The 27,817-nt window shown below is 32.5% G+C and overlaps 1 pseudogene; it reads left to right on the top strand.

Annotated features, from left to right (window-relative positions):
• Positions 1-27,297, top strand: part of LOC138856029 (uncharacterized) — a 50,838-nt pseudogene extending 23,541 nt beyond the window's left edge.
• Positions 27,298-27,817: the final 520 nt, after the last annotated feature.

The raw sequence follows: 27,817 nt of genomic DNA, 5'->3' as shown, positions 1-27,817 counted from the left end.
GAAGCTAATTTTCGCACCGATGACAAAAACATACTGACATTTAAAACGCAATAACTTCACTTCCAATAGATGATATGTCATGAAATTTTTACTGGAAGTCAATAAAGGATAGCAGATTCTAACGCACGTCGACATATAGATAACGCCACTAGAGTTTACTTTGTTACTTTTTTACTGTTTACTTTGGAACGCACATTGTATTATTTTACACTCACCACCGCTTCTAGCGTCCGTCTAAGTGGATATCCGCGAAAATGAAATATTTCCCGTAGAAACGAGTCAGCTGATTTCTCTTTTACAACACAGGGTTGCCAGTCTCGATATTGTTTAGCAATTATAAAATAAACTTGAATGTAAACTAACTCAAAATCAGAGTCGAATACTATCTATATACTTATACAAAAATGAAACCCGTTTCCCGTTGTTACGGCATAACTTGAGAACGGCTAGGCCGATTGGCTGTTTTTTTTGTAGTTTTCTAATACTCTGCAAAAGGTTCTTACGGAGAAAAATATTAAGAAAATGTATCAGAAAGATTGAAAAAATACATTTAATTTTGCATATTTTAAGATATGCACGTAACGAATGTCTTCGTCATTCACAGCAATAGACTATATTGAAGGAGCATCGTTTGTTCGGAAATGTGGTACTCTAATCAAATTCTTTTATAATCTTATTTACTAATTTTTGAAAATTACTCGCTACAATTAAATGTACCGACTTTGACGGTAATATTAATAATACCAGTGATAATTTCATTTTGATGTAAGTATTTAATAATAATAAAATATGTATACTATGAGTTAGATTTCAGAATAGAAGTTAGATTTCATATACTAACTGCAACCAAATATGAAATGCCTTAAACTTCCAGCCAATTTCTGCACTATTGTACACGGACAAAATTAATTAATTGCCCGTATTTTCCCAGTCGAACAAAGTAATTATTTAAATCATAACTGGCTCGGTAATCGAGCTATATGGACAAAAAAAATGATGAAATTAGTTTTAATAATAACATTTTACTAAATTAAACTGCTTACTCAATATAATTTAATTATACCTCAGCCTCAGCAAGGCATGGCCGGGGTCTTCTAGTTACTTATAAATAGGTAGACTTCTTTTAATAGTTGGATTTTGGTTTTGATCTTTAAAATTAACAAAAATAATATCTTAAAAGCTAAATTTTTGCAAAACCATGTATACATATTAAGTAATGGTAACATTAGTCAAATAAAAACAAAAGAGAGCAACTGATTTCTACATTGCCACTACGGGCACAACTTTCGACAAATTTCGTTTGATACGGGCGGTAACTACGGCAGGGCGGCCTCTCAGCCGCTCACTGATTAACGTGCCGCCCTTCTCAAGAATGTTAGAATGCAAGATGACACCAACCGCTATCTTGTGAAGTAATTCTTTCGAGTTGCGAAGAATAAGCATAGAAAAGCATGTAAGTTGTTAAAAAAACGTAACTTGCTGAAAGATGTAATTCTATCACCTCTTCAAACTCTGTCAAAGGGCTAATAACCACTCCCACTCGCCATATAACGGATATGTTGAAAGCTACCAAAAGTAATCAGTATACTCACTGAATAAATGAGCCACAAGCATTAAAATTTACAACTAGGATGGTAGAGAAGGGTTTTTAGGATCTGGTGTCCTTTAGGTAAAGTCCTATATCTCCTATGAGACACTGTAAAAAGGGGCGACAACCACGTCCAATTCCTATCTAACAAACTTTTAAATTCCGCCTAATTCTGGCACTTTACAGTATATTACAGAATAAAACTTTGCAAATTGAGGTATTACATCTTACGTCCATGAAATGTTCGGTTATACCCGAATACTTTTATCTATTGACAATATAATTGCTAATTAAACTATCCTAAATAAGTTCCAAATTTACTATACTTTATTGCTTGACGATCAAGTTTAGGGAGTAACCAACAGGGGATTTGCCGATACAGCCAGGGCTAGCCCGAGACAATTTACTCCCTTATGCAAATGCCGAGCTCTCCGCCCTTTCTAAGTCTATTTTGCCGAAACAATAAAATTTATAACTTTTTAAAATTATTTAGGTAATTTTATTGAAAAAACACTCATATTCCAAAGGTTTAACATAATTATTTTAAAATATTTTTGTACCTTTAATTTGGAAAAATGAGACACAATTGCTTTATTGTTAAGAGTTTGTTCCACTTAATTTTCAATTGGTAAGATTGTCAAGCCTGCCACTCTTTCTTGACATATTGTAGATCGCAGGTAGGTTTTGATAAGTTTCAATTAAGAGAAGCTCTCCAATAGCCACCGAAAAAAAAATTTAGAACGATATCTGTTAATTCGTTTGAACAAGTATAATTTAAAACATCTAGTGGTGTAACATACTGTACAATTTTTTCTGCCAATAGCTTGTACTTTGCTGCATAAATCTGTTGCATCTATATAAATATATCCGTCAATCCACCATGAGTTATTCACATTTCTAATTTTTTACAATTAAAATGGCTGCGTGTCTAAAAGTTTGCAGCTGATCAATATTAAATATGTAAATCTAAATGTTTTAGTAACTTGTTTCAACTGTTCGTGTCATTAATCAAATGAAGACAATGCAGTATCAATAATCGCAAAATATAAATTAATTTTAAAATTTTGCTTAGCATCGCGAATTGGCTCTTCTTTCCCTTCATAATTTAACTGTCTTTTCTGTTTTCTCAAGTGAACTGGTATCGTTTTTGATTCGAATGTACAAGTACATGCATACATAAATATGTGATATGTTATGTGCAAATCAACGAAATACTCGGAAACAACGCATAGCAACGTACACCATACAAAAACAACCACTGGTGCTACTATTAAAAATACTTCCGTTGTTGTATTTGAATTAGAAAAAATATAAAAATATAATTTTTGTATTTTATAAACAAATTAAGTAAAGAAAGTAATTTTCTAAATCATTTTAGATTTGATTTGAATAAAATATTAATTGCCTAGCTTGTTTATGGTAAACACATTTTAAAGAAGTGCTCTTCTATGTAACGCGCAATGATGTGCTTCGAATTAATTCACTGCGCTGAGGCATCTATACATATACAAATTAACTTCCTTCGTTTAGGAAGTGTTAAAAAAATATAGTTTTCCGCAAACGCGCGGAAGAAATCAAATATGATAGTTGGAGTGATCCTGATGGATAACTGATCTCTTTATTTCAATTTACTCTTATTTATACAATTTTCTTATTTGCTTAATTCTTACAATAAGTGTCAGTTACAATATTCGCTTATTCAGTAATTGGTTTTATTGTTAACATTTTATGGGTGGTCTTAGCTTCATAAAAAAGAATATTGGTTACTTAAATAAGCAAAGATGCTTATTAAAAAGCTGTGGTCTTAGCTTATTGAAAAATAATATTGTTTGATTGCTCTTACTTCATAGTATTTGCAATCTTTTATAATTTTTTGGCTACATATTATATATAACAATTACATCTTTATTTTGTAATATCTTAAATTAGAAATGTTCATTAAATCAGTTATATTCAATCGTCCGTGTTCATTTTGAAGTATATTCAAGTATATAAGTATATTCAAGATTTAATATTATCTTTATGTACTATTCTGTTTCTTGTATCTAGGCTTTAGCTTATTTCTCTCCCCTATTATTTTTTTATATATGACATCTTCACATAAATATGTTTTGTTAAATCCATTTTTATTTTGTCTTTCTAGCATCCTAGTTTGTGCTAATAAGAGTTTGTCTGATAAATTATTATGAGAGACCTTATTATAAAGGACTTCGAATGGTTTCTTATCAGTTGCCGAATGTATAGTTTTATTGTATTTGTGAGCGGCTCTATATATTGATTCCGAAAAGCTGATTAAATTATATTCTTGTTTTATACATCGTGACATGTCAATTATTGTTGAATGTACCCTCTCTATCTGACCATTTGTGGTGTTATGATTTGGGTTGCAGAAATAAATTTCAATCTAAAGTCTCTGCATCAGGGATTTAAATTGTAGTAGTAAATCCTGGTTCATTATCAATTGTTATTCTCTTTACATTAGGGAACCCTTGTAATATCTCTAACACTTTATCTTCTAAATTAATCTTATCTTCAATTTGTTTAATAACCAAAACTTTTGAATAACTATCGATACATGTAATGAATTTTAATGATTGTGCATAAAATATATCTACTTGTATGTGTATTTGTATTCTCTCCTCTTTTGGTATAACCTACTAAATTAAACTGCCTACTCAATATAATTTAATTATACCTCAACCTCAGCAAGGCATGGCCGGGGTCTTCTAGTTACTTATAAATAGGTTGACTTCTTTTAATAGTTGGATTTTGGTTTTGATCTTTAACCTTATCAAAAATAATAACTTAAAAGCTAAATTTTTGCAAAACCATGTATACATATTAAGTAATGGCAACATTAGTCAAATAAAAACAAAAGAGAGCAACTCATATCTACATTGCCACTACGGGCACAACTTTCGACAAATTTCGTTTGATACGGGCGGTAACTACGGAAGGGCGGCCTCTCAGCTGCTCACTGATTAACGTGCCGCACTTCTCAAGAATGTTAGAATGCAAGATGACACCAACCGTTATCTTTTGAAGTAATTCTTTCGAGGTGCGTAGAAGAAGCATAGAAAAGCATATAAGAATCATTGCAAGGGCAACCATAGAACTGAAACTTGCGATATTTAAAACACACAAAAACTAAAATAATAATAAATATAGTTTAAAAAAACTAAAGACTCACGCTTTTAAAGAATATCGAACTAAAAAGTTGAAAATAATTTTAAAAATTAACTTAAACAAATAATATATAAAAAATACTAGTATAATTGAGGAAACTATTTTCAACTTTTTAGTTCGATATTCTTTAAAAGCGTGTGTCTTTAGTTTTTTTAAATTATATTCATTTTCAACTTTTTAGTTCGATATTCTTTAAAAGCGTGTTTTTTTAATTTTTTTATTTTAAACTATATTTATTGTATATTAATTGATAGTTGTTCGATAGCCATCGCAACACTAATCTTACTTTCAGTAAATATTGAAAACAAAGTATTTTGCATAAAAATTTTTATTTTCATGTTATAATTCTTTCAAACAATTTTTTTTAAGCTATTGAATAGCTTTCATCGCGGGCTTTGAGCGCGGTACCGAATCAAAAAATTCCGCAACCAAACTAAACCCAACACGATTACAAAGTATGCGCAAAATGTTTGCATACTTTTAGGCATATTTTGACATCTCAAACGGAACAAATCAACTGAACAGACAGAACAAAAATAATAATATCTAAAATAAAAAATTTTAATGCCAGACCAAATATGGAATTTAATAAAAAATAAACAAAAATTGAATAAATGAGAGTTTAGTTTAGTTACAAACAGACATACAAGTGAAACTAATATAAGCGTGTTAAAAAATGGCACTAAATAGTGAGAACAAGAATCTTGTTGCTAGACTAACAACTGCAACAAATGATTGGAGGTAGAGGAGTTGCGAAGGCAACTACAGGATTTAACAGAGTCAACTACAGTCGTTGATTATAAAATAGTGATCGATCCACATTTCTATTGTGATGAGTCGCTTGAGGTGGTCAAGTCACTACCAGAATTTAATGGAAAACAAACTAAATACGTTAGCTGGAAGGAATCAGCCAATAACGCAATGAGATCATATGTAAGGGGCAGCCGTAGATATTTTGCTGCATTAACTATACTAAGAAATTATATTACAAACGATGCTGACGACATTTTATCCATCACCACCAATCAAAACAATACCTTAGTTTCGATACCATTTTGGCACGACTCGATTTTGCTTACGCGGACAAGCGACCAGCTCATATTATCGAACAGGAGATGAGCATTTTGCGACAGGACACTTATTCAATTATTGAATACTATAAAAAGGTCCATGAAAAATTAACTCTACTTATTAACAAAACGATAATGACTTACGGATCGGATACTGCCGTAACTAAAGAATAGGCGGGATGCGTTGCGTATATTTATAACAGGTCTAAATGGAAATTTAGCCAATATATTATTTTCACTATCATCAAGTGATTTGCCAAATGCGTTGGCGAAAGCACAAAAATTAGAATTAAATAATATGCGAGCAATTTTCGCATCACAATTCGGGAAAAATCAGAATTACTACAGACAACGTGCCAACATCAATAACGGAAATTTCAATAATAATTTACGGTTTCCACAAGCCCAATTTCAAAGAGGCTACAATCAAATGCCCTTACAATAAAACATTCAGGCAAGACCTATCCGCGACCACATTATAACGTAAATAAAAATGTAAATAATACAAGGATAAATACTACAAATAAACGACCATATGCAAGCGCACAACCAAGTAATCAACCACCAAATAAAACACAAAGGATAAATAATATTAAAGAGGATTATTTTTGAGCTCAAAACTAACTCTGCCATATATTTTATTACATGACAGGGTTAATGGCCAAAACTTTAAAATACTAGTAGATACGGGAGCAACAAGTTGCTATATAAAATCAGGAATTTGTGAGAATAAAAACGAATTAAATATATATAAAAGAGTAAAAACAATTAAAGGATTTTCGATAATACGTTATTTTTTTTTATTTCTCTATTTGGTAATCGACAAATTTTTTACGAAATCGAAAATTTAGAAGCAGATTTTTTAATTGGATACAAATTTCTGAAAGAAATTAATGCAGTGATCAACTTGAAAGAAAAAAGTTGATAATAAATAATGAAAAGGAAGAAAACGTATTTAGCTTAGGAAATGAATCTGAGCAACATGAGAGTAAAGGTAATTTAAAAGATGAAAATATTAAAGGAAATATAATTACTTTGGAAGCAGAGACTCCTAAAGCGCCAACTGAAGATTTATACCAGCACAATGAATGTATTAAAAATAAAAAATATAATGTGGAACAAGAAAGTTCTACAACGCCAGCCGATGGTAGTACCGGCAACAAAAATAAAGTCAATTATAAACAAGTAAGGAAGGGCTAAGTTCGGATGTAACCGAACATTTTATACTCTCGCAAAGTCAAATGGTATACTCGTTTGAGATTTCTTTGTGGATTGACTGATATTTTCGGTAGAAGGTCAACTATAGGCACTGGGGTCCACATATTTAGTACTTAGGGGTTTGAACAGTTTTGGTTCGATTTAGGCAATTTTTGGCCGCAAGGTGGCTTACTTTGATTGCATTATTCACGCAAAGTTTAACCCCGATATAATCATTGTTACCTGATTTGCATAGTGGAAAGTGAAAGAATCAGATGGAATTTAAAATGGTGTTATATGGGAAGTAGACGTGGTTGTAGTCCGATTTCGCCCATTTTCGCACTATGACATAGAAACATGAAAAGAACGTTATGCACCGAATTTTGTTGAAATTGGTTAAGCAGATCTCAAGATATGGGTTTTCACCTAAAAGTGGGCTGTGCCACGCCCACTGACTTATTTTGAACGCGGTTCCTATAAAGCCAATTTATACCATCTCAGAGATAAAATTTAATGTCTCTGGCGTGTTTATTGCTTGATTTATCGCGCTTTTAGTAGTTTTTAACAGTACCGTTATATGGGGAGTGGGCGGAGTTGCAACCCGATTTCAACTATTTTCACACCGTCAATATAAGTGCTAAAAACATTTGCTTCTAGTGAATTTTGTTATTATAGCATTAGCGGTATAGGAGATATGCACATTAAACCTATTAGAGGCGGGACCACGCCCACTTTTTAAAAAAAGTTTTAACTGCAGATGCCCCTACCTAATGTGATCCTGTGTACCAAATAACAGTCTTGTACCTTATTGCGGAGCTTAGTTATGGCAAGTTATTTGTTTTTGATTAATGGCGTTTTGTGGGCGTGGCAGTGGTCCGATTACGCCCATCTGCAATACCAACCGTCTCACGGTACCAAGAAACATGGCTACCAAGTTTCATAAAAATATCTCAATTTTTACTCAAGTTAGAGCTTGCACGGACGGACAGACGGACGGACAGACAGTCACCCAGATTTCAACTCGTCTCTTCATCCTGATCATTTATATATATATAACCCTATATCTCACTTGATTAGTTTTAGGTGATACAAACAACCATTAGGTGAACAAAACTATTATACTCTGTAGCAACAGGTTGCGAGAGTATAAACATATAATGTGGAACAAAAAAGTTCTACAACTCCAGTCGATGTACTTAACGACAATAAAGAAAATTATCTAAACAAAATTACTTTGGAGGAAAAATTCTCTGAAGCACCGGCCGAAGAAAATACCGGCATAAATAAAGAAAAAATTGAATATTTGAGGAAAATGCGACAGGGGAAAAAATAAGAAATAAAAAAAATGAAGTACATTCTTCAATAAACATGAATTATCCGTTTCGAACGAATATTCGTGCGGAAATAAGAACCTCGGTAAATACTCCAATTTGGAGTAAACAGTATCAGTATCCTTTAGCATCAAATGCTTTTGTGAATAAAGAAATCGATAATCTTTTAAAAAACGAAGTTCTACGACCAAGTAAAAGTCCTTATAATTCTCCAATCTGGGTGGTACCAAAAAAGGGTATCAATGATGATGCCACAACAAAATTAAAAATGGTAGGAGATTTCAAAAAACTAAATGAAATTACTATTTCGGATACATATCCGATACCAGATACAAATGATATACTTTCAAATCTAGGAGTATCACAGTATTTCTCCACAATCGATTTAGAATTAGGATTTCACCAAATTTTAATGAAGCCTGAGGACATCGAGAAAACTGCATTTTCAGTAAATAATGGAAAATACGAATTTTTAAGAATGCCATTTGATTTAAAGAATGCACCAAATATTTTCCAACGAGCTATGGATAATGTATTAGGAAAATTTATTGGAAAATTCTGTCATGTATATATTGATGATATAATTGTTTTTTCACTCAACTTAGTCGATCATATAAAACATTTGAATCAAGTAATCAACATACTCAAAAAATCGAATATGAAAATATCATAAGAAAAGTCAAAATTTATATATAAATATATTGGGATATATAGTTGCAAAAGATTTAATCAAAATGGATCCGCATAAAGTTGAAGCGATTTGTAATTTTTCATTACCAAAAACAGTAGGACAACTTCGAAGTTTCATTGGAATGATTGGATATTATATACAAGTCGAATTAACTCAAGCAGACTTTAATAAAAAATTTATATTAGCAACCGATGCCTCAAATGATGCATTAGTTGGTGTATTACGCCAATATGGAAAACCTATTACATTTATCTCTAAAGCATTGAATTCCACAGAAAAGAATTATGCAACGAATGAGAAAGACCTGTTACCTGATTTGCATAGTGGAAAGTGAAAGAATCAGATGGAATTGAAAATGCTGTTACATGGGAAGTAAGCGTGGTTGTAGTCCGATTTCGCCCATTTTCGCACTATGACATAGAAACATGAAAAGAACGTTATGCACCGAATTTTGTTGAAATTGGTTAAGCAGATCTCAAGATATGGGTTTTCACCTAAAAGTGGGCTGTGCCACGCCCACTGACTTATTTTGAACGCGGTTCCTATAAAGCCAATTTATACCATCTCAGAGATAAAATTTAATGTCTCTGGCGTGTTTATTGCTTGATTTATCGCGCTTTTAGTAGTTTTTAACAGTACCGTTATATGGGGAGTGGGCGGAGTTGCAACCTGATTTCAACTATTTTCACACCGTCAATATAAGTGCTAAAAACATTTGCTTCTAGTGAATTTTGTTATTATAGCATTAGCGGTTTAGGAGATATGCACATTAAACCTATTAGAGGCGGGACCACGCCCACTTTTTAAAAAAAAGTTTTAACTGCAGATGCCCCTCCCTAATGTGATCCTGTGTACCAAATAACAGTCTTGTACCTTATTGCGGAGCTTAGTTATGGCAAGTTATTTGTTTTTGATTAATGGCGTTTTGTGGGCGTGGCAGTGGTCCGATTACGCCCATCTGCAATACCAACCGTCTCACGGTACCAAGAAACATGTCTACCAAGTTTCATAAAAATATCTCAATTTTTACTCAAGTTAGAGCTTGCACGGACGGACAGACGGACGGACGGACGGACGGACGGACAGACAGTCACCCGGATTTCAACTCGTCTCTTCATCCTGATCATTTATATATATATAACCCTATATCTCACTTGATTAGTTTTAGGTGATACAAACAACCGTTAGGTGAACAAAACTATTATACTCTGTAGCAACAGGTTGCGAGAGTATAAAAATATAATGTGGAACAAAAAAGTTCTACAACTCCAGTCGATGTAATTAACGACAATAAAGAAAATTATCTAAACAAAATTACTTTGGAGGAAAAATTCTCTGAAGCACCGGCCGAAGAAAATACCAGCATAAATAAAGAAAAAATTGAATATTTGAGGAAAATGCGACAGGGGAAAAAATAAGAAATAAAATAAATGAAGTACATTCTTCAATAAACATGAATTATCCGTTTCGAACGAATATTCGTGCGGAAATAAGAACCTCAGTATCCTTTAGCATCAAATGCTTTTGTGAATAAAGAAATCGATAATCTTTTAAAAAACGAAGTTCTACGACCAAGTAAAAGTCCTTATAATTCTCCAATCTGGGTGGTACCAAAAAAGGGTATCAATGATGATGCCACAACAAAATTAAAAATGGTAGGAGATTTCAAAAAACTAAATGAAATTACTATTTCGGATATATATCCGACACCAGATACAAATGTTATACTTTCAAATCTAGGAGTATCACAGTATTTCTCCACAATCGATTTAGAATTAGGATTTCACCAAATTTTAATGAAGCCTGAGGACATCGAGAAAACTGCATTTTCAGTAAATAATGGAAAATACGAATTTTTAAGAATGCCATTTGATTTAAAGAATGCACCAAATATTTTCCAACGAGCTATGGATAATGTATTAGGAAAATTTATTGGAAAATTCTGTCATGTATATATTGATGATATAATTGTTTTTTCACTCAACTTAGTCGATCATATAAAACATTTGAATCAAGTAATCAACATACTCAAAAAATCTAATATGAAAATATCATAAGAAAAGTCAAAATTTATATATAAATATATTGGGATATATAGTTGCAAAAGATTTAATCAAAATGGATCCGCATAAAGTTGAAGGGGTTTTTTAATTTTTCATTACCAAAAACAGTAGGACAACTTCGAAGTTTCATTGGAATGATTGGATATTATATACAAGTCGAATTAACTCAACCAGACTTTAATAAAAAATTTATATTAGCAACCGATGCCTCAAATGATGCATTAGTTGGTGTATTAAGCCAATATGGAAAACCTATTACATTTATCTCTAAAGCATTGAATTCCACAGAAAAGAATTATGCAACGAATGAGAAAGAACTTTATGCCTTATAGTTTATACATTAAAAACTTTAAGAAACTACCTTTATGGAGTATCAGATTTAGAAATACATACAGATCACCAAACTTTGACTTTCGCAGTCTCTTCGAGAAATCCTAATGTAAAAATGAAAAGATGGCATAGCGTTATTGAGGAATATGATCCCAAAAATGATTTATAAACCGGGAAAAATTAATATAGTCGCGGATGCATTATCTCGACAAAACTTAAATAATATAACTGATGATTCATCAGAAATGGACACACAGCATTCAGCAGAGAGTTCTAAATTTTTTTTCGGTGGCTATTGGAGAGCTTCTCTTAATTGAAACTTATCAAAACCTACCTGCGATCTACAATATGTCAAGAAAGAGTGGCAGGCTTGACAATATTATCAATTGAAAATTAAGTGGAATAAACTCTTAACAATAAAGCAATTGTGTCTGATTTTTCCAAATTAAAGGTACAAAAATATCTTAAAATAATTATGTTAAACCTTTGGAATATGAGTGTTTTTTCAATAAAATTACCTAAATAATCTTAAAAAGTTATACATTTGGTTGTTTCGGCAAAATAGACTTAGAAGGGGCGGAGAGTTCGGCATTTGCCTAAGGGAGTAAATTGTCTCGGGCTAGCCCTGGTGATGACACATCCCAAGAAGCATCTGTATCGGCAAATCTCCTGTTAGGTTACTCCCTAAACTTGATCGTCAAGCAATAAAGTATAGTAACTTTGGAACTTATTTAGGATAACTTAATTAGCAATTATGTTGTCAATAGATAAAAGTATTCGGGTATAACCGAACATTTCATGGACGTAAGATGTAATACCTCAATTTGCAAAGTTTTATTCTGTAATATACTGTAAAGTGACAGCATTAGGCGGAATTTAAAAGTTTGTTAACCCTTTTTACAGTGTTTCATAGGAGATATAGGACTTTACCTAAAGGACACCAGATCCTAAAAACCCTTCTCTACCATCCTAGTTGTGAATTTTAATGCTTGTGGCTCATTTATTCAGTGAGTTCTTACTGATTACTTTTGGTAGCTTTCAACATATCCGTTATATGGCGAGTGGGCGTGGTTATTTGCCCTTTGACAGAGTTTGAAGAGGTGATAGAATTACATCTTTCAGCAAGTTACGTTTTTTTAACAACTTACATGCTTTTCTATGCTTATTCTTCGCAACTCGAAAGAATTACTTCACAAGATAGCGTGATTCTTGAGAAGGGTGGCAGGTTAAACAGTGAGAGGCTGAAAGGCCGCCCTTCCGTAGTTACCGAACGTATCAAACGAAATTTGTCGGAAATTGTGCCCGTAGTGGCAATGTAGAAATCAGTTGCTCTCTTTTGTTTTTATTTGACTAATGTTGCCATTACTTAATATGTATACATGGTTTTGCAAAAATTTAGCTTTAAAGTTATTATTTTTGATAATGTTAAAGATCAAAACCAAAATCCAACTATTAAAAGAAGTCTACCTATTTATAAGTAACTACCCCGGCCACGGCTTGCTGAGGTTGAAGTATAATTAAATTATATTGAGTAGGCATTTTAATTTAGTAAAATTTATAGCTCGATTACCGAGCCAGTTATGATTTAAATAATTACTTTGTTCGACTGGGAAAATACGAGCAATTAATTAATTTTGTCCGTGTACAATAGTGCAGAAATTGGCTGGAAGTTTAAGGCATTTCGTATTTGGTTGCAGTTAGTATATGAAATCTTACTTCTATTCTGAAATCTAACTCATAGTATACATATTTTATTATTATTAAATACTTACATCAAAATGAAATTATCACTGGTATTATTAATATTACCGTCAAAGTCGGTACATCTAATTGTAGCGAGTAATTTTCAAAAATTAGTAAATAAGATTATAAAAGAATTTGATTAGAGTACCACATTTCCGAACAAACGATGCTCCTTCAATATAGTATATGGCTGTGAATGACGATGACATTCGTTACGCGCATTTCTTAAAATATGCAAAATTAAATGTCTTTTTCAATCTTTCTGATACATTTTCTTAATATTTTTCTCCGTAAGAACCTTCTACAGAGTATTAGAAAACTACAAAAAAAAACAGCCAATTGGTCTAGCCGTTTCATGTTATGGCGTGACAACGGGAAACGGGTTTCATTTTTGTGTAAGTATATAGCTAGTATTCGGCTGTGATTTTGAGTTAGTTTATAATAATAATAATAAACCCAACGATTACCCTCCTCCCGCCCAAACGACGCGAGGGGTGCAATCCGCATACGTGCGGAATTAGCCGAGTCAGAAAAGGCAAGAGTTTTTAAGTGTTGAGATCTAAAACTGCTCAGCTACAGAAACAAAAATTTCAACAGCTAAGATCTAAAGTTACAATATAATAAATTGTTACATTTTCGTTTATTAAGAGAAAACAATAAAGTCTTTTTAATTTTGAAAAGTGAGTCAGATAAGTCAAATGTGCTGGAATGAGAATTAAAATCATGACATATACGACGGAATGGCTCGTTTAGTTCAAAATTTGATCTACAGGATTTTAGCAGTAAAGGTCTAAACTGCCTAGAAAGGCGAACTGGGATATTAAAATTAATTTCAGACAGGAGAAAATAACTGCAAACAGTTCCATTCAAAAGTTTTACTAAGAGTATTATGCCAAACATTTCCCTACGACTAGAAAGTGTAGGTAGATTAATAAGTTTTAAACGACTTGTGTATGGATAGCATCCCATCGGATATGCGCTAAGGCGAAAAGTAAAAATTGTTTTGAACCGACTCTAACTTGTCAGAATGGATTTGGTAGCTAGGGTTCCATACCACAGAGCCATATTCCAATATAGGTCTAACCAAAGTTGTATAAAGTGTTTTAGTAATATACGGATCTCTAAATTCTTTAGACCAACGTTTAACAAAACTGAGGACAGCTTTTGCTTTCAAGACCATGGTATCAATATGAAGACTGAAATTAAGCTTAGGGTCAATATTAACTCCCAAATCAACATAGTTACAAACTTGCTCTAGAATATGATGTTTTATTACATAAGAAGAGGGGTGCACAGATCTACGGGAAAAGCACATCGTCTTACATTTGTTGAGATTCAATGGCAAATCATTTCTATCACACCATGCAACCAAATTGTTTAAGTCTGTTTGCAACAGACACCTTTCCTCAGTTGAAGTGTATGATTTAAAAAGTTTTACGTCGTCAGCGTATAATAAAATTTTTGAGAATTCTATTACTGAAGAGATATCGTTAATAAACAACAAGAACAGAATCGGGCCAAGCTGACTACCTTGCGGAACACCTGAAGAAACATTAATTGTATCTGAAGGTGTATCCTCAAATATCACTCGTTGTTTTCTATTATAAAGATAGGAAGATACCCATTGAAGGAATCTTGGCTGAAAGCCCAGCAGATCAAGTTTATGTATGAGAATCGAGATATTTACTTTATCGAAAGCTTTGCTAAAGTCGGTGTATATAACATCTGTATGCTTATGTTCCCTAAAACCCAATAATACATGGTTTACAAATTCAAGTAAGTTTGTTATAGTCGAATTCCCTTTACGAAATCCATGCTGAGATGAGGAAATTAACGGAGAAATCGAAAAGGTTATATGGTCAGTGATGATAGCTTCAAAAAGTTTAGGTATAACTGATAGTTTTGCGATACCTCTATAGTTTTCAATGTTGGATCTAAATCCACTTTTATGCAAAGGGATTATAAATGACTGTTTCCATATTGCAGGAAATATACCGTGTTTAAGAGAGGAATTAAATATACTTGTCAAAGGCAGGAAAATATATTTGGCACTATTTTTTAGGAAGCATGAGGGTATCATGTCTGGGCCATAACTAAAAGATGGTTTTAACTTATTTAAATTAAATAGGACGTCTTCTTCAGAAATAATTGGAGCGTTAATAAAAGTATTCGAGCACAGCACTTGCTGATAAGAAAAAGTTTTGGAAGAATTATTACAGTAGTTTGACTTGAAAAATTTTGCAAACATATTGGATATAATATCATTGTCACTTGAAATGATAGATTTGTATTTCATTGCGGACGGAAATTTGGAAATCCTGCGTTTGGAGTTGACGAAATCATAAAACGATTTTGGATTACTTACAATATTGTTTTTTACTTTATTTAAGTAATTATTATAACATTTTTTGTTTAGGTCAAAATATTATCGACGCAATAGAGAATATTTAGAATAGTCGACAAGTGAACCGGTTTTTTTAAAATGTTTAAAGGCTCGAGTTTTTCTGTTTTTCAATTTATATAACTCTTTCGAAAACCACGGACTTATACTTTTGCTTTTATTAACAATTACTTTTGGAACATACTTTTCAAATAATTTCATAATAATGTTATTAAAATGAGAGACACTCAATTCAATGTCACCATTATAATTGGGCCATGTTATTGTAGAAAGTTCTGTATTTAACTTTTTAAAATTAGCTTTTGCAAAGTTAAACCGAGTACAGAAGCACGAAGTTTGATGATTATTATCCCGTACAATGAATGAGATTTCGACTGATATTTCCAAAGCAGGATGATATGCGTCCTCTGGTAGAACAAGAGGATTACTCTGAATAACGGAACACTTTGCAGAGGTATCAACTATACTAAATCTAAGCATTTACCAAATTTATTCGGAATCAAATTAATTTGGTTCAGACCCAACTCGGACATTTTTTCGAAAAACTCATTAAAACATGACCGATTGCAAATCGGCACGATATAGTCATCGAAAGCTTTCCACAAAGCACACGGTAAATTGAAATCACCTAATACAATTATTGAATCTGCATTATTTGCCATCGAGGTAGCACTATTTATTAAAGAAGCATGCTGCATGTATACAGATAAGTCCGAATGGGGTGGTATATAAGATAGGGTTAAATAAATAAAGCAACTATTAACGTATACTCTAATACATTTAAATTCAAATGAGTCGGTCCCTGGAACAAGAATATTTTCAGATGGGAGAGAGGAATGCACGGCAAATAGAACACCTCCACCGATTCTGTTCAGTCGATCACATCTAAAAATTTGAAATTCGTTGTTAATTTATATTCAAGTTTATTTTATAATTGCTAAACAATAACAGCGACAACTGCAAGCCAGCAGCCAGAAAGTCGTGCTATTGTCTAATGCTTCAGTTAGTGACCGACTCAAAACTTTACACAGAATCAACAAATACGATATCTTATGAGAGCGCATTGTTAATAAACCCTTACCACCGCTTCTACCGTCCGTGTATGTGGATATCTGCTAAATTGGATTTTTCCCGTAGAAACGAGTCGGCTACAACAAAGGTTTGTCAATCTCGATTTTTTAGTAATTAAAAAATTAACTTGAGTATATTTGAAATTTTCTTAACCTAACTCAAAATCACGGTCGAATACTACAAGGTGTGTTCCAAAGTAAACAGGACTTTTAAAACAACAGAACAAATGGTTTTATAGGCAAAATTAGTTAATTTTATTCAAAATAGTCTCCTTCTGCTATAATACAGCTTTTTGCACGGTCCAAAAGCTTGTCGAACGAGTGTTTTAGCTCGTTGCCCGGTATGGCCGCCAGTATGCCGGTGCAAGCCTTTTGAGTGGGCTCCACGTCTGCATAACGCTTTTCTTTCATCGGCAAATGCATTTTTCCGAATAGGTAGAAGTCGCACGGTGCCATATCAGGAGAATACGGGGAGTGGTTGATTGTTAAAATGTGATTTTTGGTCAACTAATCGGCCATAAGCGTCGATCGATGAGACGTCAATTGAAACGTTTCGGTAAAAGTTTTACTAATTTTAAAACAAAATTTAATGTTGGCTCTTTGTTCGAAGCTCATTTTCGCACCGATGACAAAAACATACTGACATTTAAAACGCAATAACTTCACTTCCAATAGATGATATGTCATGAAATTTTTACTGGAAGTCAATAAAGGATAGCAGATTCTAACGCACGTCGACATATAGATGACGCCACTAGAGTTTACTTTGTTACTTTTTTACTGTTTACTTTGGAACGCACCTTGTATACTTTATTGCTTGACGAGCAAGTTTAGGGACTAACCTAACAGGGAATTTGTCGATACAGATGCATCTTGGGATGTGTCATCACCAGGGCTAGTCCGCGACAATTTATTCCCTTAGGTAAATGCCGAACTCTCCGCCGCTTCTAAGTCTATTTTGCCGAAACAACAAAATTTATAACTTTTTAAAATTATTTAGGTAATTTATTTCAATTTACTTTTATTTATACAATTTTCTTATTTGCTTAATTCTTACAATAAGCGTCAGTTACAATATTCGCTTATTCAGTAATTGGTTTTATTGTTAACATTTTATTGGTGGTCTTAGCTTCATAAAAAATAATATTGGTTACTTAAATAAGCAAAGATGCTCATTAAGAAGCTGTGATCTTAGCTTATTGGAAAAGAATATTGATTACTTAAAAAAGCAAAGATGCTTATTAAGAAGCTGTATTATTGCTAAGTGCAAAGAGACAGTTTTTTTTTATAATTAGCGTAAAGCAACTGTGTGGAGGCTCCGTTAACTCCTAACTCTCTAAGCTGAAGCGTCCCCGATTCAATATCATTTTTCGATAGGTTATTTATTTTATCCAAATTAGTGTTATATGATTTTTTTTGATATTTAAAATTTCTATTTATTTTAGAAGTTTTATAAGATTTTTTTTTAATTTTACAATCCTATAAATTATGTACATTATTAACAAAATTACAAGTATGTACTATAAAAATGAATGATTTTGAAAAACTTTCATTCGTCTTCTTCGTTCATTGTCTTTGATTTTTTTACATTTATCTTTTTTACTGGGCAAAATATTTGATTGGCAAGTAACAACTTTTTATATTAATATATTCTTTTTTGTATTTTGCAATTTCATTGCCAATTACTAATATACCGTCTTCTTGTGTGATTGCTCTTACTTCATAGTATTTGCAATCTTTTATAATTTTTTGGATACTTAATATATATAACAATCTTTATTTTGTAAATTAGAAATCCATTAAATCAGTTATAGTCAGTCGTCCGTGTTTATTTTAAATTATATATATTATATTCAAGATTTAATATTATCTTTATGTACTATTCTATTTCTTGTATCTAGGCTTTAGCTTACTTCTCTCTCATATTATTTTTTATACTCTCGCAACCTGTTGCTACAGAATATAATAGTTTTGTTCACCTAACGGTTGTTTGTATCCCCTAAAACTAATCGAGTTAGATATAGGGTTATATGTATATAAATGATCAGGATGAAGAGACGAGTTGAAATCCGGGTGACTGTCTGTCCGTCCGTCCGTCGGTCCATCCGTGCAAGCTGTCACTTGAGTAAAAATTGAGATATCTTTATGAAACTGTGTAGACATGTTTCCTGGTACCATGAAACGGTTGGTATTGCAGATGGGCGTAATCGGACCACTGCCACGCCCACAAAACGCCATTAATCAAAAACAAATAAATTGCCATAACCAAGCTCCGCAATAAGATACAAGATTGTTACTTGGTACAAAGGATCACATTAGGGAGGGCATCTGCAGTTAAATTTTTTTTTTTTAAGTGGGCGTGGTCCCCCCTCTAATAGGTTTAATGTGCATATCTCCTAAACCGCTAATGCTATAATAACAAAATTCACTGGAAGCAAATTTTAGCACTTCTATTGACGGTGTGAAAATAGTTGAAATCGGGTGGCAACTCCGCCCACTCCCCATATAACGGTACTGTTAAAAACTACTAAAAGCGCGATAAATCAAGCACTAAACACGCCAGAGACATTAAATTTTATCTCTGGGATGGTATGAGATGACTTTATAGGAAACGCGTTCAAAATTAGACAGTGGGCGTGGCACAGCCCACTTTTAGGCGAAAATCCATATCTTGGGATCTGCTTAACCGACTTCAACCAAATTCGGTGCATAACGTTCTGTTCATATTTTTATATTATAGTGCGAAAATGGGTGAAATCGAGCTACAACAACGCCTATTTCCCATATAACACCATTTTCAATTCCATCTGATTCTTTCACTTTCCACTATGCATATCAAGCAACAATGATTATATCGGGGTAAAACTTTGCGTGAATAATACGTTTAATGTATACCACCTTGTGACCAAAAATTGTCTAAATCAAACCAAAACTGTTCAAGCCCCTAAGTACTAAATATGTGGACCCCAGTGCCTATAGTTGACCTTCTACCGAAAATATCAGCCAATCCACAAAGAAATTTCAAACGAGTATACCATTTGACCTTGCGAGAGTATAAAATGTTCGGTTACATCCGAACTTAGCCCTTCCGTACTTGTTTATATATAACATCTTCACATAAATATGTTTTGTTAAATCCATTTTTATTTTGTCTTTCTAGCATCCTAGTTTGTGCTAATAAGAGTTTGTCTGGTAAATTATTATGAGAGCCCTTATTGCCGAATGTGTAGTTATATTGTATTTGTGAGCGGCTCTATATATTGATTCCGAAAAGCTGATTAAATTATAGTCTTGTTTTATACATCGTGACATGTCAATTATTGTTGAATGTACCCTCTCTATCTGACCATTTGTGGTGCTATGATTTGGGTTGCAGAAATAAATTTCAATCTAAAGTCTCTGCATCAGGGATTTAAATTGTAGTAGTAAATCCTGGTTCATTATCAATTGTTATTCTCTTTACATTAGGGAACCCTTGTAATATCTCTAACACTTTATCTTCTAAATTAATCTTATCTTCAATTTGTTTAATAACCAAAACTTTTGAATAACTATCGATACATGTAATGAATTTTAATGATTGTGCATAAAATATATCTACTTGTATGTGTATTTGTATTCTCTCCTCTTTAGGTATAACCTCTCCAATAGGTATTTTTATGGGATGCCTATCATATTTATTATTATTACAAATTTCACAATTTCTAATGTATTCTTTAAATTGTTTATGCAGTTCTGGCCAATAGTAAAAAGTTGAAATTTGTTTAATATTTTCGTCAAAGCCCCTGTGAGCTCTGTTATGAGTTGTTGTTTCCTGGTCTTCCTTGTTTGGTATATCCATGGGAAAATTTTTTGCAAATAAAAACTTGTTACTAAATGTTTCTTTTAAATTAACCTTTATTTCATATAAGTCTTCAGGTGTACAATATATTGCAGTTGCAAGATTTGGTTGCAAGAATTCTTTTAGAGTGGTCATTAAATTTTCAAGTGTATCATATGCAATAATATGCCTAGTTTTATTAAAATTATTAATAGATTCGTGAATGGTAAAGCGCTCTTTACTAAGAAGTATTTGTTGCTTGAATTGATTCAATGGTTTTTTAGTTTCTTGAACTGGTGTATTATCAGAACTCTCTGCTGAATGCTGTGTGTCCATTTCTGATGAATCATCAGTTATATTATTTAAGTTTTGTCGAGATAATGCATCCGCGACTATATTAAATTTTTGCCGGTTTATAAATCATTTTTGGAGCATATTCCTCAATAACGCTATGCCATCTTTTCATTTTTACATTAGGATTTCTCGAAGAGACTGCGAAAGTCAAAGGTTGGTGATCTGTATGTATTTCTAAATCTGATACTCCATAAAGGTAGTTTCTTAAAGTTTTTAATGTATAAACTATGGCATAAAGTTCTTTCTCATTCGTTGCATAATTCTTTTCTGTGGAATTCAATGCTTTAGAGATAAATGTAATAGGTTTTCCATATTGGCTTAATACACCAACTAATGCATCATTTGAGGCATCGGTTGCTAATATAAATTTTTTATTAAAGTCTGGTTGAGTTAATTCGACTTGTATATAATATCCAATCATTCCAATGAAACTTCGAAGTTGTCCTACTGTTTTTGGTAATGAAAAATTACAAATCGCTTCAACTTTATGCGGATCCATTTTGATTAAATCTTTTGCAACTATATATCCCAATATATTTATATATAAATTTTGACTTTTCTTATGATATTTTCATATTCGATTTTTTGAGTATGTTGATTACTTGATTCAAATGTTTTATATGATCGACTAAGTTGAGTGAAAAAACAATTATATCATCAATATATACATGACAGAATTTTCCAATAAATTTTCCTAATACATTATCCATAGCTCGTTGGAAAATATTTGGTGCATTCTTTAAATCAAATGGCATTCTTAAAAATTCGTATTTTCCATTATTTACTGAAAATGCAGTTTTCTCGATGTCCTCAGGCTTCATTAAAATTTGGTGAAATCCTAATTCTAAATCGATTGTGGAGAAATACTGTGATACTCCTAGATTTGAAAGTATAACATTTGTATCTAGTGTCGGATATGTATCCGAAATAGTAATTTCATTTAGTTTTTTGAAATCTACTACCATTTTTAATTTTGTTGTGGCATCATCATTGATACCCTTTTTTGGTACCACCCAGATTGGAGAATTATAAGGACTTTTACTTGGTCGTAGAACTTCGTTTTTTAAAAGATTATCGATTTCTTTATTCACAAAAGCATTTGATGCTAAAGGATACTGATACTGTTTACTCCAAATTGGAGTATTTACCGAGGTTCTTATTTCCGCACGAATATTCGTTCGAAACGGATAATTAAATGTTTATTGAAGATTGTACTTCATTTATTTTATTTCTTATTTTTTTCCCCTGTCGCATTTTCCTCAAATATTCAATTTTTTCTTTATTTATGCCGGTATTTTCTTCGGCCGGTGCTTCAGAAAATTTTTTCTCCAAAGTAATTTTGCTTAGATAATTTTCTTTATTGTCGTTAAGCAAGCGCTGTAGAACTTTTTTGTTCCACATTATATTTTTTATAATTGACTTTTTTATTTTTGATGCCGGTACTACCATCGGCTGGCGTTGTAGAACTTTCTTGTTCCACATTATATTTTTTATTTTTAATACATTCATTGTGCTGGTATAAATCTTTAGTTGGCGCTTTAGGAGTCTCTGCTTCCAAAGTAATTATATTTCCTTTAATATTTTCATCTTTTAAATTACCTTTACTCTCATGTTGCTCAGATTCATTTCCTAAGCTAAATACGTTTTCTTCCTTTTCATTATTTATTATCAACTTTTTTCTTTCAAGTTGATCACTGCATTAATTTCTTTCAGAAATTTGTATCCAATTAAAAAATCTGCTTCTAAATTTTCGATTTCGTAAAAAATTTGTCTATTACCAAATAGAGGAATAAAATGATAATAACGTATTATCGAAAATGCATTAATTGTTATTACTATTTTATATATATTTAATTCCTTTTTATTCTCAAAAATTCCTGATTTTATATACCAACTTGGTGCACCCGTATCTACTAGTATTTTAAAGTTTTGGCCATTAACCCTGTCATGTAAGAAAATATATGGCAGAGTTAGTTTTGAGCTCAAAAATAATCCTCTTTAATATTATTTATCCTTTGTGTTTTATTTGGTGGTTGATTACTTAGTTGTGCGCTTGCATATGGTCGTTTATTTGTAGTATTTATCCTTGTATTATTTACATTTTTATTTACGTTATAATGTGGTCGCTTTTGCATTCGAGTACTTGGATCGACATCCATTGGGATAGGTCTTGCCTGAATATCTTATTGTAAGGGCATTTGATTGTAGCCTCTTTGAAATTGGGCTTGTGGAAACCGTAAATTATTATTGAAATTTCCGTTATTGATGTTAGCACGTTGTCTGTAGTAATTCTAATTTTTCCCGAACTCGCATATTATTTAATTCTAATTTTTGTGCTTTTGCCAACGCATTTGGCAAATCACTTGATGATAGTGAAAATAATATATTGGCTAAATTTCCATTTAGACCTGTTATAAATATACGCAACGCATCCCGCCTATTCTTTAGTTACGGCAGTATCCGATCCGTAAGTCATTATCGTTTTGTTAATAAGTAGAGTTAATTTTTCATGGACCTTATTATAGTATTCAATAATTGAATAAGTGCCCTGTCGCAAAATGCTCATCTCCTGTTCGATAATATGAGCTGGTCGCTTGTCCGCGTAAGCAAAATCGAGTCATGGCAAAATGGTATCGAAATTAAGGTATTGATTTGATTGGTGGTGATGGATAAAATGCCGTTACCATCGTTTGTAATATAATTTCTTAGTATAGTTAATGCAGCAAAATATCTACGGCTGCCCCTTACATTTAAGCTCATTGCGTTATTGGCTGATTCCCTCCAGCTAACGTGTTTATTTTTTTTTCCATTAAATTCTGGTAGTGACTTGACCACCTCAAGCGACTCATCACAATAGAAATGTGGATCGATCACTTCTATTTTATAATCAACGACTGTAGTTGACTCTGTTAAATCCTGCAGTTGCCTTCGCAACTCCTCTACCTCCAATCATTTGTTGCAGTTATTAGTCTAACAACAAGATTCTCGTTCTCACTATTTAGTGCCATTCTTTATTATTTTAGTTTTTGTGTGTTTTAAATATCGGCAAGTCTCAGTTCTATGGTTGCCCTTGCAATGATTCTTACATGCTTTTCTATGCTTCTTATTCGCAACTGAAAAGAATTACTTCACAAGATAGCGTGATTCTTGAGAAGGGTGATAGGTTAATCAGTGAGGGGCTGAACGTATCAAACGAAATTTGTCGGAAATTGTGCCCGTAGTGGCAATGTAGAAATCAGTTGCTCTCTTTTGTTTTTATTTGACTAATGTTGCCATTACTTAATATGTATACATGGTTTTGCAAAAATTTAGCTTTTAAGTTATTATTTTTGATAATGTTAAAGATCAAAACCAAAATCCAACTATTAAAAGAAGTCTACCTATTTATAAGTAACTAGAAAACCCCGGCCACGGCTTGCTGAGGTTGAAGTATAATTAAATTATATTGAGTAGGCATTTTAATTTAGTAAAATTTATAGCTCGATTACCGAGCCAGTTATGGTTTAAATAATTATTTTGTTCGACTGGGAAAATACGGGCAATTAATTAATTTTTTCCTTGTACAATAGTGCAGAAATTGGCTGGAAGTTTAAGGCATTGGTTGCAGTTAGTATATGAAATCTAACTTCTATTCTGAAATCTAACTCATAGTATACATATTTTATTATTATTAAATACTTACATCAAAATGAAATTATCACTGGTATTATTAATATTACCGTCAAAGTCGGTACATCTAATTGTAGCGAGTAATTTTCAAAAATTAGTAAATAAGATTATAAAAGAATTTGATTAGAGTACCACATTTCCGAACAAACGATGCTCCTCCAATATAGTCTATTGCTGAGAATGACGAAAACATTCGTTACGTGCATATTTTAAAATATGCAAAATTAAATGTATTTTTCAATCTTTCTGATACATTTTCTTAATATTTTTCTCCGTAAGAACCTTCTACAGAGTATTAGAAAACTACAAAAAAAAACAGCCAATTGGTCTAGCCGTTTCAAGTTATGGCGTGACAACAGGAAACGGGTTTCATTTTTGTGTGTGTATATAGATAGTATTCGACTGTGATTTTGAGTTAGTTTATGTTCAAGTTTATTTTATAATTGCTAAACAATATCGAGACAGGCAACCCTGTGTTGTAAGAGAGAAATCAGCTGACTCGTTTCTATGGGAAAAATTTAATTTTCGCGGATATCCAAGTAGACGGACGCTAGAAGCAGTGGTGAGTGTTAAATAATAGTATTCGACCGTGATTTTGAGTTAGGTTAAGAAAATTTCAAATATATTCAAGTTAATTTTTTAATTACTAAAAAATATCGAGATTGGCAAACCTTTGTTGTAGCTGACTCGTTTCTACGGGAAAAATCCAATTTAGCAGATATCCACATACACGCGTTCTCATAAGATATCGTATTAGTTGATTCTGTCTAAGGTTTTGAGTCGGTCACTAACTGAAGCATTCGAGAACAGCACGACTTCCCGGCTGCAGGCTTGCAGTTGTCGCTGTCGCCAAATTAACACAATTTTTAATTTTTCCGACGGCAATGTACAGTTGTAGTGGTGCCACTTATATGTCAATTACGATGTCAATTAGGGCCCCCATCCCTGAAGTTCTCGAAGGGGTCCGTATCTTCCAAAAAATGAAGTGAATAGTTTAAAATTAGAATGCTGTTGGTAGGCTATTTAAACATTTATTTAAACAATATGATTACCGATAAAGGAACGTTTTCTTGCTTTTGTAAATTGACACAAAAAAGGCGGCAAAGATACTTCCGCATTAATTTGCAAAACATTGGAAGATTGCCGTGGACAGGACTACAATAATAGTAGTAATATGAGCGGTAAATATGAAGGAGCGCTAAATCACATTCAATGTAAAAATAAGTATTCTTTCGCCGTATGGTGCACACATGCTGAATTTGGTTGCAGTTGACTCGGCTGAATGCCGTTCTCAAGCAATCACTTTTTTGGTGTCGTTCAAAAATGTTTCAATATTTTCAGTAGCAGCACGCAACTTTGGGAAATTTTAAAATCCAAAATACCTAATTCACTCCACTGTCTCTTTAATACAAGGTGGTCTGCTAGAATCGTGACCGTCAAGCCATTTGCAAATCGGCTTTCCGGATTGATAAACGCTTTAAGGGAAGTTAAAAAAACTCAACCTTACGGCCGAAACTCGTCGAGACGTTCATGTAATTTTGAAATATATGAGCAAATTTGAGTGCGTTTTGATGGCTTCCATATGGTTTGAAATCAAATCCTTCAGACAATCAGTAAAAGAAACTAGGTTTTTCAGGAGATCAATGCCATCATCGACGCTGAAGTTAGAAATATGGAAAGCCTTCTTGTAGATTTACAATTCTGCGCTACCCGTGGAAAGAAAATTGCAATAAAGAAGAAATTGAATTCAAAATAAATACTTTCTACGTCATACTTGACAATGTTGTCACGCCGCAGTAAACGTATCAGTTGCAAAAAAGTCCGATGATGTATCTGATAAGTTGTCCAAAAAAGCTTTTCACCTCAGCCACGTTTACGATGCCAATTTTGAAAACCCGCCTTAGTCCATTCAACTTATTGAATGCCAATAATGCTCGAAAATTAGCAAGACTTTTCTCAAATACAATACAAGTATTTCCATCGCTTTAAGAATATTTTCCACTTTACCCGTTTCTGTCTCAAGTGGTGAAAGTTCGTTTAGAGCTTTGAATAGGATGAAAAATTTACAAGTAAATCAGTCATGGTCGTCAAAGGGCAGGATTTCAGAACTAGCTACACTAAATTTTTTTTTCGGTGTCATCTACAGACACTCAATTTGACAGTGTTTGTCATCAATGCTACCAAAACAATTGGGAAACTATAATATTGGCTTATCTCTTTTTTAAGTTTTTCTGGAAATCCCAAATTTCGAAAGGAATGTCCTGTAGCAAGAAACAAATACAAAATATGTAAACATCATTATTTTTTAATATAATTATTTTGTTTTATGTTTTTTTGATTATATATTTTTAGGAGGGACAGCAAAAACAAAGTGGAAAAATTTGAAGGACAGATACCGCAAAACTTTGCAAAAAATTCCATTTGTAACATCTGGTTCTGAATCTTATATAATCAAAACAAGTTGGCCATATTTTAACATGACGAGTTTCATCAAAGACACTGTGGCTGCAGACCCAAATAATACGCCTAATAACAGTAATACTTTTACCGATTTTTTCACTTCGATTTCAAGCAAAAAAACAAAGAAGAACTCGTCAATTAATAATGATGCAGAAGTTCTTTAGTTTGAAAGGGAAAACGTAGAAATTCTTAAATGGGACACGGAGAAACAGAAACATAATTGCCAGTTATGAAAAAATTTGGCCATATTGAAAAATTAGAAATTCGAGGAGAAAATCAAAATTTACAAACAAACTTATGTTAAAAAATAATAAATAAAAAAATAAAATGGTCTCAAAGTTAAAACTAGCCTTTGCTCTGCAGAAATTTCTTTGTTTTGCCAATTTAGTTTTCACTTTTTCACATCAAAGGTTTTAACAGAAATACGGCAGTACTGCCAAAAACTGTCTCGAAAATCACTAAATTTTTTAAATAAATGGTTAAATTTATCATAATGTGTTCTTACTCCATTTATATGATGAACACCAGATCCTTTTCTTAAATTATTAAACTTTTTACAAACAGGAATGCGTTTTAACTCACAATGACATTTTAACAATGAACCGTTCAGAAATGCCGCCCATTAAAAGCCACCCACCACTCAGCCGCTTATTGACTGGCCGCGGCCAGACTTAAATTTTAACAGAAATCGTAAAATGAATCTTTAAGAAAAGTAAAACAATGACGTTCTTTGGAATTTAAAATATGTGATTAAGGCTAGTAGAATTGAATTAATTTTTACGTTCGACATAAATTTACTTAATTTCTGGGCGTTGACTTAGTTTTTTTTTCAATTGAAAATGAT

This window comes from Bactrocera oleae, chromosome 3 (genome assembly GCF_042242935.1).
Source record: "Bactrocera oleae isolate idBacOlea1 chromosome 3, idBacOlea1, whole genome shotgun sequence".
NCBI classification, from domain to species: domain Eukaryota; kingdom Metazoa; phylum Arthropoda; class Insecta; order Diptera; family Tephritidae; genus Bactrocera; species Bactrocera oleae.
The sequence above is the reverse complement of the archived record's forward strand: the minus strand, read 5'-3'. Positions and strand labels throughout refer to the sequence as shown.